The 12,526-nt window shown below is 35.5% G+C and overlaps 1 long non-coding RNA gene across 6 annotated transcripts in view; it reads right to left on the bottom strand.

The window, feature by feature from the left end:
- LOC134808289 (uncharacterized) overlaps positions 1–12,526 on the bottom strand; it is a 291,140-nt gene that overhangs the window by 33,531 nt on the left and 245,083 nt on the right. For all 6 annotated transcript variants that reach the window (XR_010150924.1, XR_010150921.1, XR_010150920.1 and 3 more), the window contains 2 exons: positions 4,332–4,485; positions 285–368 (listed from right to left, as the gene is read on the bottom strand). This is a non-coding gene — a long non-coding RNA (uncharacterized LOC134808289). The remainder of the gene's footprint in view (positions 1–284; positions 369–4,331; positions 4,486–12,526) is intronic.

The following is a 12,526-nucleotide window of genomic DNA, read 5'->3' as shown; positions in this document are numbered from 1 at the left end:
TGAATAATGCAGGGGTGAAAAGCACCAACTCCCCTCACCGTGTAGTCAAAACTCCACATATAATACATGATTCCCCCAAATTTTAACTACTAAAAGCTAACTGTTAACCAGATGCCTTATTGATAACATAAAGTCAATTAATACATATTTTGTATGTTATATGTATTATGTACTGTATTCTTACAAAAAAGTGAGCTAGAGAAAATAAAATGTTATTAAAAATAATAAGGAAGATAAAATAAACTCATTATTCACTAGTGAAAATAGATCATCATTTGCATCACCTGTAAGATTTCATTCTCATCATCTTCATGTTGAGTAGGCTGAGGACGAAGAGGAAGGGTCTTATTGTCCTATTGTCTCAGAGGCTGCAGAGGCAAATTAAATAAAGAAAGTAAAAGGGAAGGTAGGAGAAATTGACTGAAAAAAATCTGCAGGTAAGTGGACCCTTGCAGTTCAAACCCTTATTGTTCAGTCAAGTGTATTTTATTCAACTAGTTAATTAGATGAAAAGATACACAATTGAGAGAAGAAAAACATACTTAGTGATTTTTTTATTAAAAGAGAATTATTTAATAATATATATTTTCTAAGAAATTTAATAATATCAGTGACACCATTTGTAAAATTATTTTTACATGTCAGACTATTGTTATATATTATTTGATATGTTTTTCTGAAAAAAGGTGACAAAATTTCTTAAAGTGAAAAAGCAATTATTTTCAGAAGTTATTTTCAGTTATTTTCAGAATTACTTTAAGAAGTTGAATTAAATACAAAAAAACAAAAGACATAAATATTTCAATTTTTAAATACTTCTTAGCATATGACAACTTATAAAATCAACTGGAAGAAACATATAATACAATTATTATTTGAAATTATTTTTGAGAATTTTTTTCTACCAATTGGTAAAATATGAATCAATAGTTTCAATTTTAATAGCTACATTATCTTTAGGAAAGGATTTGCTATTATTTAGAGATACATTAAATTTTTTAGAAACCATAAAACTAATGTTAGGAATAATAATTTTGTCCAGAAAGGGTGTGAAGATATAGTCATATTCTGTGGTTTAATCATATCTTTGGAGAAAGTTTCAGAAGCTATATTCCCAAAAATATTTTAAGCAATTGAAGCATCATTGAATAAGTTTGCCACATATGTAAAAAATAACATTATACAAAGTAAACCCTTTGCAAATGATGGCTAATGTAATCTGCTTTACATGATTTGTAATTTCAAAGAACCCTTAGCTAAATAGATTAAAACATTTCTGTAACTTTATAATCACTTCTCTGTACACTGGAAACCACTTATGACCCTAGAAATTCTAAAAAATGAAATTTAATAGAAGATAAACTTGTTTTGGCTGCTATCCACAAATATTTAGTTGCTTAAATGGAAACAGTAAAAGGCAAAACAAAAATAAACCAAGCAAAAATGCTTCACCTTGTCACAAGTTTTATATTTTCAATTTAGAAAGTTAATTGCATCATTAATATTGACTTGTACTGTCATCATACATTATCCTATTAGTTTTAATTGGAAGATGACAGGAATGTTGAAGACTATTATGTTAACCTTGCTTTCAAATCATTGCTTACATTCACAACTTGCTTTTTTTTAAAAATAATATTGAGGAAAACATAGAAATGACAAGCTATTCTCAGAAAAAATTGTGTTTGTGACATAAAAATAGGCTTTACATGTGACAGGGGTTGCCTTTGTATTGATATAATTTTTCACATTTTTTATTGACACACTATCTTTCTTTAAGAAGCATATATTTTTATAGAGTAGACTAGAATTCAATTGTTTCATTTGAATAGTTCAGCCAAAAGGTAACCTTAAACCAACAATTTGGCTGAATACACTTTTGTTTTCGAATTAAAAAAAAAAATCCTTAGAAGAGATAGACACTATTTTCTACGTCTGCTTTTGAGAAGTGTCTGTTGATGTCCTTTGCCCAGTTTTAATGGGCTTGTTTTTTACTTGTTGATTTAAGTTCCGTAAAGATTCCGGATGTTAGATCTGTGTCAGATACACAGTTTGTGAATATCTTCCCCTATTCTGTAGATTGTCTGTTTGCTCTGTTGATTATTACTTTTGCTTTGCAGGAGCTGTTTAGTTTGATTAAGTCCCACTTTTCTATTTGTGTTGTCATTGCTTTTAGGGACTTGGCCAAAATTTTTTTGCCAAGGCCAGTGTCGATAAGGTATTTCCTAAGTTGTCTTTCAGGACTCTTATAGTTTGAGCTCTTAAATTTAAATCATTAGTTCACAATGATATGATCTGGCTCTGTGTCCCCAACCGAATCTCATCTTGAATTGTAATCTGAAATGTAATCCCCAAGTATTGGGAAAGGGACCTCAGGGGAGGTTATTAGATCATGGGTGTGGTTCCCTCATGTTGTTCTCATGATAGTGACTGAGTTCTCACGAGATCTGATGAAAAGGGGCTTTTCCCTGCTTTGCTTGGCAATTCTCCTTCCCACCTTCATGTGAAGAAGGATGTGTTTGCTTCTCCTTCTGCCATGATTGTCTAAGTTTCCTGAGGCTTCCCCATCCATGAAGAACTCTGAGTCAATTAAACTTATTTATATATATATATATAAAACATATATATTATATATAGAGAGAATATATATTATATATGCACATATATAAATTACTTAGTCTCAGATATTAATTCATAGCAGCATGGGAATGGACTAATGCTTTGGCCTTTTGGCAGGGTAAATGTGTACTGAGGTTAGGGGAATGATAAGACCTTTTGGAAACCACTAGACATGGGCTCTGAGCTGACATTGATTCTAAGGAACCCAAAACATCATTATGGTCCTGCAGTTAAAGTAGCAGCTTATGGAGGTTAGGCAATTAATGGAGTTTTATCTCAGGTCTGATTTACATTGGCTCCAGTGTGTTCCCAGACTCATCCTGTGGTCATTTGCAACAGAATGCATAGTTGGTATAGACATACTTAGCAGCTGGCAGAATCCCCACACTGGCTCCCTAACTGGTAGGGTGAGGGCTATTATGATGGGAAAGACCAAATGGAAGCCATTAGAGCTGCCTCTACCTAGAAAAATAGTAAATCATAAACAATATTGCATCCCTGGATGGATCACAGAGATTAGTGCCACCATCAAGGGCTTGAAAGATGCAGGGGTGATGATTCCCAACATCCCTATTCAACTCTCCTCTTTGGTCTGTGCAAAAGAGAGATGAATCTTGGAGAATGACAGTGGATTATCATAAACTTAACCATGTGGTGACTCCAATTGCAGCTGCATTACCAGATGTGGTTTCATTGATTGAACAAATTAGCACATCTCCTGGTACCTGATATACAGCCACTGATTTGACAAATGCCTTTTTCTACATTCCTGTCCATAAGGCTCACCAGAAGCAATTTGCCTTCAGCTAGTCCATTACATTGATGAACTTTCAAATTCTTGATAACATGTTGCATCACCCTAGGAAGTAGTCAGCTAAATAGCCCTAAATTTGCATATTAAATGAAACAACTCAGATTAAGATCAAGTAACAAAATTTACATCATAAGGTATGGGGAGAAAAAGTTTGGTGTGCTAGAGGGAAATTAAAACAAATTTAACTGCCAATTAAATGTAAAATTATACAATTTAAAAAGGCCTTTAAATATACACATACATATATACATACATAAACATACACACAAAAAGATCCTATAACTTTACTTTAGTACTATGGCCATGAGATGAATATAAATTTACCAAGTTGAAAAAACAAAACAAAACCTGTTAGATCCAAACAGTGTTGTTGTGGTTTTGTTTTGTTTTGTTTTGTTTCCCCTAGTAGAAAACTCACAGCAGATTTAAAGCAGGCAGAAAAGAAAATAGAGAAAGAAAACTTAAAAGTTCTATAGTTTGCAGGTCAACCTTAGGTCTCTTTTTCCTTAATGAAAAATGTGCACAAAGACCATATTATTACCATTTTACATAAACTCTGGCAAGAAGTAGAAGTGCCATAAAACCTACAGAGTGCCCAAAGGGGGGCTCTTTCTCCTTGTTTTTTTCTTATTCTTAGATTATTTCTTCCCCACACTTTTTTTTTTAAAGGAGGAACTGAGCTGTGGCCTAGGTAAATAATCAAAGTTCAGTTCCTTATGCAGATAATCCAAATTGAGATTATGTCTGAGAGAAAAAGCAATAGGGAAGACCTTTTAGAAATGCATATACAAACTCAAATTACAATCCTTAAACAACAAATTCCTAGGAGAAAAACCAGCTCAGAATAAATCGAGGACCATCAACCAAAATGGGAGGTACAGGGCTCAGGAGGACTTACCAGTTCCACCAAAGGGAAGCTTGAACTTGGTGAGTCTTCAATTGGCCCTGGCTGGTACCTTAGCTCTGATTTCGGACAACTGCTTGGGGCTCCTGAGTCTTCTTTGAGACCCCATGTTGGGGCACCATTTATTGCCAATGAAAAGAGTCAAGCTCTGTAAAATATTTGAAGATATTTATTCTGAGTCAAATATGAGAGACCACAGCTCATGATACAGTCCTCAGGAGGTCCTGAGAATATATGCCCAAGGTGATTGAGGTGCAGCTTGGTTTTATACATTTTAGAGAGGCATGAGACATCAATGAAATACATTTAAAAAATACATTGGTTTGGTCCAGAAAGGCAGGACAACTCAAAGTGGGGGGCTTCCAGGATATAGGTGAATTTAAACATTTTCTGGTTGACAATTGGTTGAGTTTGTCTGAAGACCTGGGATTGATAGAAAGGGAAGGTTCAGGTTAAGATAAGATTGTGGAGACCAAAGTTCTTTTGAAGTCTTATAGTGGCTGCCCTTAGAGACAATAGATAACAAGTGTTTCCCTTTCAGATCTTAGTTAATCTCTTTAGGATTGGGAAGGTCTGGAAGCAAATATCTAGCTATATTAACAGAGGTTATTTACAGATGCAAATTTTCCCCCACAAAGAATATCTTTGCAGGCCCATTTCAAAATATGGCAAAGAAACATGTTTTGGGGTAAAATATTTTTATTTTCTTCCTTGTCTCATAATGTTATGCCAGAGTCAGGTTGGAAAATAAATCACACTATATAGGGTTAAATAAAACCCATCTAATGAGAATCTATGATTTGTATGGCATGACTCCCCAGACACCTCAGGTAAGAATTTGAGCTAGATAAAAATCAGAGTTTAGTCCTCACTATCATAAAAACACAAGTGAGTACACAGCCTACAAACCACATAAAGAAAATTACACAATCAAAACTAGAAAGAAACAATCTAAACACCATGAAATTAACAAAACATCACATATCAATATTAACCTAGAATGTAAATGGTCTAAATGCTTCACTTAAAAGACAAAGAGTGGCATATTGGATTTATACAAAAAGATCCAACCATCTGTCTTCAAGAGAGCCATCTCACATGTAATTACATCCATAGGCCCAAAGATAAGGGATAGAGAAAGTTCTGTCATACAGAATGGGGAATGCTATTCTTGTATCAGATAAAAGAGACCTTAAATTAACAACAATAGAAAAGGACAAGGAAATGAATTACTTAATGAAAAAGGATTCAATTCAACAAGTCAATTTAAGTATACTTAATAAATAGCACCAGTGAAGCACCTAGATTTGTAAATAAGTTACTACTATACCTAAGAAAGACTTAGAAAGGCATACAATAATAGTGGAAGACTTCGACACCTCTTTAACAGCATTAGCCAGATCACTGAGGCAAAAAACTAACAAAGAAATGCTAAATGTAAACTCTACTCATGGACAGTTGGATCTACCAGACATATACAGAATACTTCACCCAACAACTACAGAGTATGTATTCTTCTCATATCCACACAGAACATGCTCAGTCATAAAGCAAGTCTCAACAAATTAGAAAAACATGAAATCACACCAAGTATTTTCTCAGACCACAATGGAATAAAAATAGAACCCAATACCAAGAGAAGCTCAAAATCACACAAATACATGAAAACAAAGCAGCTTGCTCCTGAAGAAAATTAAGGCAGAAATAAAAAAAGTTCTTTGAGACAAATGAAAATGATGACACAATGTATCAAAACCTCTGGGATGCAGCAAAAGCAGTGTTAAGAGAAAAGTTTATAGCACTAAGTGCCTACATCAAGTAGAAAGCTCTCTGATAGCAACCTAACATTGCACCTAAAATAACTAGCAAAATGAAAACAAATGAAACCAAAACCTAGCAGAAGAAAGTCAATATTTAAAATTAGAGCAGAACTAAACACAATTGAGACCAAGAAACAACAGATAGGTGATCAAAACCAAAAGTTACTTTTCAAAAAGACATACAAAATCCAGAGACCCATCACTAAATAAATACAAAGAAAAAAAGAGATAAGTTCCAAACAAGCACAATTAGAAATGACAAAGGTGACATTACAGCTGACTCTACAGAAATATAAAAAATCATTAGAGACTACAAGGGATATCTCTATGTGCACGAAGTAGAAAATCTAAAGAAAATGGATAAATTCTGAAAAACAAACAACCTCCGAAGATTGGACAAGGAAGAAATTAAACCTCTGAATACATTAATAATGAGTTACAATATTAAATCAGCAATAAAAATTATACTAACCAAAAAAAGCCTTGGACCAGATAGACTCAGAGCAAAATTCTACCAGACACAAAAAATGGAGCTAATACCAATCTTACTGAAACTATTCCCAAATATCAAGGAGGAGCAATTTCTCCCTAACTCATTCTTGTTTTTTTTTTTTTTTTGAGACGGAGTCTCGCTCTGTCACCCAGGCTGGAGTGCAGTGGCATGATCTCCGCTCACTGCAAGCTCCGCTTCCTGGGTTCATGCCATTCTCCTGCCTCAGCCTGCTGAGTACCTGGGACTACAGGTGCCCACCACCACGCCCGGCTAATTTTTTGTATTTTTTAGTAAAGATGGGGTTTCACTGTGTTGGCCAGGATGGTCTCGATCTCCTGACCTTGTGATCCACCTGCCTCAGCCTCCCAAAGTGCTGGGATTACAGGTGTGCTCATTCTATGAAATAAGTATTATCTTCATACCAAATTCCTGTAAAGACAACAACAATAAAACCAAAGACCTATATCTCTGCTGAACATAGATTCTGAAATTCTCAACAAAATACTGGCAAACCAAATTCAGCAGCACATCAAAAAAATAACTGACCACAATCAAGTGGGCTTTATTCCTTGGATGCAAGGATGGTTTAACTTATACAAAAAAAAAAAATAATAATAAAAGGAATGCATTTTCCCACATTAACAGAATTAAAAACAAAAACCATATAATTATCTCAATAAATGCAGGAAAAGAATTTGATAAAATCCAACATCCATTCATAATAAAAATCCACAAAAACTAAGCATTGACGGAACATACTTCAAAATTATAAGAGCCATTTATGAAAAACCCTCAGCCAATATCATACCAAATGGACAAAAATTGGGATCATTCTTCCTAAGAACTGGAACAAGACAAGGATGGCACTCTCATCATTTCTATTCAACATAGAAATGGAAATCCTAGCCAAAAGCAGTCAGGCAAAAGAAACAAGTAAAATGCACTCAAATACGAAAAGAGGAAGTCAAATTATCTCTCTTCACTGAAAACATAATTATTTACCTAGGAAACCTAAGGTTCTGCCAAAAGTTTCCTAGACCTGATAAATGATTTGAGTAGTTTCAGGATACCAAACCAATGTACAAAACTCAATAGCATTTCTATACATAAATAATGTTCAAGCTAAGAACCAAATTAAAAATACAATCTTATTTACAAAAAAACACAAAAATAATAAAATACCTAGGAATACATCTAACCATGGAAGTAAAAGATCTCTACAAGGAATACTACAAAATATTGCTGAAAAAAATCATAGATGACACAAATGAAAAAAAATTCCCTGCTTATGGATTAGAAGAATCAATGTTCATACTGCCTCAAAAGTAATCCAAAGATTCCATGCAATTCCTCTCAAATTATCAAAGTTATTCTTCACACAATTAGAGAAAATCTGTTCTAAAATTTATATGAAACCAAAAAATAGTCAAAATAGCCAAAGCTATCTTAAGCAAAACGACCAAAGCTAGAGGCGTTGCATTACATGACTTTAAACTACACTATAAGGCGACGTTACCCAAAATAGCATGATACTAATACAAAAATAAACATATAGAACAATTCAACATAATAGAGAAGCCAGAAGTAAAGCCACATACCTGCAACCCACTGATTTTTGACCAAGTTGACAAAAATGAACAGTGGGGAAAGGACATCCTATTCAGTAAATGGTGCTGGGAGACTGGCTAACCATGTGCAGAAGAATTGGACTTCTACCTATCACCATGTAAATAGTAACTCAAGATGCATCAAACTTAAATGCAAAACCTCAAACTATAAATATTCCAGAAGAAAATGTAGGAAATACTCTTCTGGATGTTGGCCTAGGCAAGGAATTTTTGACTATGTCCTTAAAAGGAAACACAACAAAAACAAAAACTGAAAATTGGGATCTAATTAAACTTAAGAGCTTCTGAACAGCAAAAGAAACTATCAGCAAGCTTGACAGAATGAGAGAATGAGAGAAACCTACAGAATGAGAGAAAGTATTAACAAACCATTCATCTGACAAAGGCCTAATATCCAGAAACTATGAGGAACTTTAACAAATCAACAAGAAAGATTAAAATAACCCCATTTTAAAGTGGGGAAAGGTCATGAATTGACACTTCTCAAACAAACATGAAAAACACTCAGCATCGCTAATCATCAGAGAAATACAAATCAAAACCACAAGGAGATATCATCTCACACCAGTCAGAATGACTGTTATTAAAAAGCCAAAAAGGCCAGGCATGATGGCTTACACCTATAATCCCAGCACTTTGGGAGGCTGAGGCAGGTGGATATTGTGAGGTCAGGAGTACAAGACCAGCCTGGCCAACATGGTGAAACCCCATTTCTCCTAAAAATACAGAAAGTTAGCCAGAGAGTAGTGGCACGCAACTGTAATCTCAGCTATTCAGGAGGCTGAGGCAGGAGAATCACTTGAGCCTGGGAGGCAGAGGTTGCAGTGAGCTAAGATCACACAGCTGCATGACAGTCTGGGTGACAGAATGAGACCCTGTCTCAAAAAAAAAAAAAAGAAAGAAAGAAAAGTCAAAAAATAACAGATGATGTCAAGATTGTTAAGAAAAAGGAATGCCTGCCCTTTGTTGATGGCATTGTAAATTAGTTCAGTCTCTCTGAAAAGCTGTAAGAAGATTACTCAAAGAACTAAAAATACAATTATCATTTGACCCAGAAATCCCATTACTGGATATATACCCAAAGGAAAATAAATTGTTCTACAAAAAAGACATCTGTACTCACATGTTTATGACAGCACTATTCACAATAGCAAAGGCATGAAATCAATGTAGATCCCTATTAATGCTGGATTAGATGAAGAAAATGTTTTACATTTAAACCATGGATTATTATGCAGTCATAAAAAAGAAAGAATATTCTTTGCAGCAACATGGATGCAGCTGGAGGTAGTTATTCTAAGTAAATTAATGCTGAAACAGAAAACCAAATATATATTCCCATTTACAAATGAGAAGAAAATGTTGGACACACTCAGATAAAAAGTGGGAATAATAGACCATGGGGACTTCAAAAGGGGTAGGCAGGGAGGAGGCCAAGGATTGAAAAACTACCATTGAATGCTATTTTTACAGGATATCAGGGGTGTGGATTTTTCTGGCTGGAAACCTCTGTGGCCATGGTGCATTTGCCTGAGTTCTTCTCTTGCACCCAGGAAGAATGAAGTACAAAGACAAATGAAGGGTGAAGAATATGAAGAGTTTTATTTAGTGTTAGAACAGCTCAGAGGATATCCACAGTGGGTAGCTCCACTCTGTTGGCAGGTCATCCCATGGAGTGTTCAGCTGTCAGCAGAGAGGAGGCCCTAGAGTGGAAGGCTCCTCTCCACAGGCAAGTCATTCAGACATCTCCGCAGGTCTCTGAAGCTCTAAGCAAAAAAGGTAGCTCCTTTCTGCCGGTTGCTGATGTCTCCAGCTATCAGCAGAGAGGGTACTCCTCTCTGCAGCTGGTTGTCCCATCCCATCATCACTCTGCCCTCTTTGTCCTCTGGCCATCCTCTGCCCTTCTCTGACTGAGTCTAGGGCTTTTATGGACCTCAGAGTGGAGGAAGTCTGTGCTGACTGGTCCATGGGTGGTCATGGGCACAGGACTCTGTTCACCTCCCACTGCCATTCATTGCCTCAGGGCTTGGCTCCAACCCCTCTCCGAGATCAGTACACCTAACTGCTGTTAGCATAGGGACAATGACTGCTCTTAACAGCTTCTTGCTAACAAAGGGTGTTGTTTCAGGAAAATGACAGTTAGGTCTCTCTCTCAGAGGCCTGTCTAAGGATCCCCAGTACAAGGGAGCCATCATCTGAAGCATGATTTGCATGACTATTTGGAGTTTGATGGCCCATCCCTGTTTCTTCTGAGCTGCAGTCAGAGATCACTGGTTGGTTCACCCTAGATTTGTCAAAAGCTAAAAATAGCTCAAAAGAGAAATGTTATCAATTCTAAAAAACAAAACATAAAGATCAGCATTGTTCCATGCAAAAAGCAAAAAGTCAAAAAAGATTAGTCTTTCAATAGTTCAGTTCACACAGTCACCTCCTGTTCACAATCTTCAAAATTATCAGAAACTTGCACTTTAGGGTTATAATCTATCCTTTGAAGGGGCTCAAAACAAGACAACATTTGTCTGTGGATGTCAAAATGTCCTAGGGTAGACACAGTCAAAAACACAATTGACAAAGAAATTTGGTCACCTCTGTGACATGCAAAAACCTAACACAATAACCTTAATTATGATTGATAACACAAACTCAGACAACAGAACTCTAGAAATCCCTGTCAATTTTGGAACACACATTAACATTTTTCTCTAAAATATAACCTGAAGATCAAACACTACCTTATTTCAACAATCCTGTGTAGCTAAACATGTCAAATAATCCTGTTTACTTCTCCTTTGAACACTCAAGGGACCCTGTGTAGCATCCAAATTTAGGGGTTAGGAAAGACAATTTTGACTGAAAAGGCTCAAAACACTTAACAGAATTTCATGTTATCATAAGATATTCATTTAGCCAATGATGGCTCAAATTTATTTTAAAAAGCAAAAACCTTTACTCATTAAGAGGGAAGACCTAGTTTTCCAAATAACCTGTCTCTTGTCCTCCACTTCATTTTTTGGTAGTTTGCACACAAAAATCTTTCACTGCACAAAAGTTTTGTTCAAGAGGGAGCCAAATTTCACCCTTACATTAGTCTATTAATGCCACCCCCATTTTTTTAAGTAATACCTTACAGAGAAATCCTCAATAAATGCTTGTTGTGCTTTTATTCCAATGTTCAGTTTGTGGAAAACCAAACATGATTTTTTTTTAAAATTTAGTCAATATCTTCACACACAGGATTCCTTTTACAAAATTAATTTTTTATAAACCTTCCATAACTTGTTTTAGCCTTTAGGTTTATCTTATCTGATTTAAAACAATCGTTAAACCCTGCGAACTAGGCAGAAATTTACATTCTCAGGCCTTCTTATATTATTTTACTAAAGACACATTTTACTTTCCTTACACATCTTGTATGTAAGTCTATTTTCGGTAGTCTCTATTACATGTTATAATGGTAGACAAATATAAATTCAGTCAAAAACATATGCTGACAATTACTTCTTAATTTATGAGTGTCCCTTTACTTATAAGCCAATTTGATAGACACAACATATAACAATAAGTGTACAAATAAACACATCTGGACATGTATACACACACACAAAGATTCAATAGCTTGGAATCCTAAGCCATGAGATAGCAATACAAGCTCACCGGTTTTACTTTGTTTGCCCCAGTAGATAATCCAATAAAGACTGTGAACCAAAATTTTGGGTTCACAGATTGCTTTAAATCATGGCAATTTGATTTAAGGCCCCACCTTCCCAGACTCCAAAGAACAGTAGGGCCAAACAGCACCAAAAAGAACATCACATGTTAACCAGGCTCCGTGTTTAGAACAGCAGCATAAAAGCCTGGATACATTCAATGCCATTCCACTTTGCCATTCAACAGTAAACTTCAGATTCCATACAATATTGGGGCCATACAGTATTGCAACTGTGAAATTTCTAAGGAGGGTTTAGTACTAGACCCCAGAACCTCTGCCACAGAATCCCCTTTAGAGAGGTTGAGGTCCATAGGATCCCCCAGCACATCACCCTTTGGGATTCAATCTTGGAGTGTCAGACATCTCTGACCTTAGGTGGACACCAGTGCCACTTCATGTTTTCCCTCCAGAGGCAATGGCCTACTATGAGCTTTATAAGTCCATGCTTTCCCATGCTTCCTGTTCCACTAGAGTGATAACCATGAATTAAAAGGCATTACAGCTTTATTTTTCTTTCAAAACATTTGATCTAAGCACTT

This window comes from Pan troglodytes, chromosome 15, assembly GCF_028858775.2.
Source record: "Pan troglodytes isolate AG18354 chromosome 15, NHGRI_mPanTro3-v2.0_pri, whole genome shotgun sequence".
Lineage (NCBI taxonomy): Eukaryota > Metazoa > Chordata > Mammalia > Primates > Hominidae > Pan > Pan troglodytes.
This window is presented reverse-complemented; position numbering and strand designations above follow the sequence as displayed.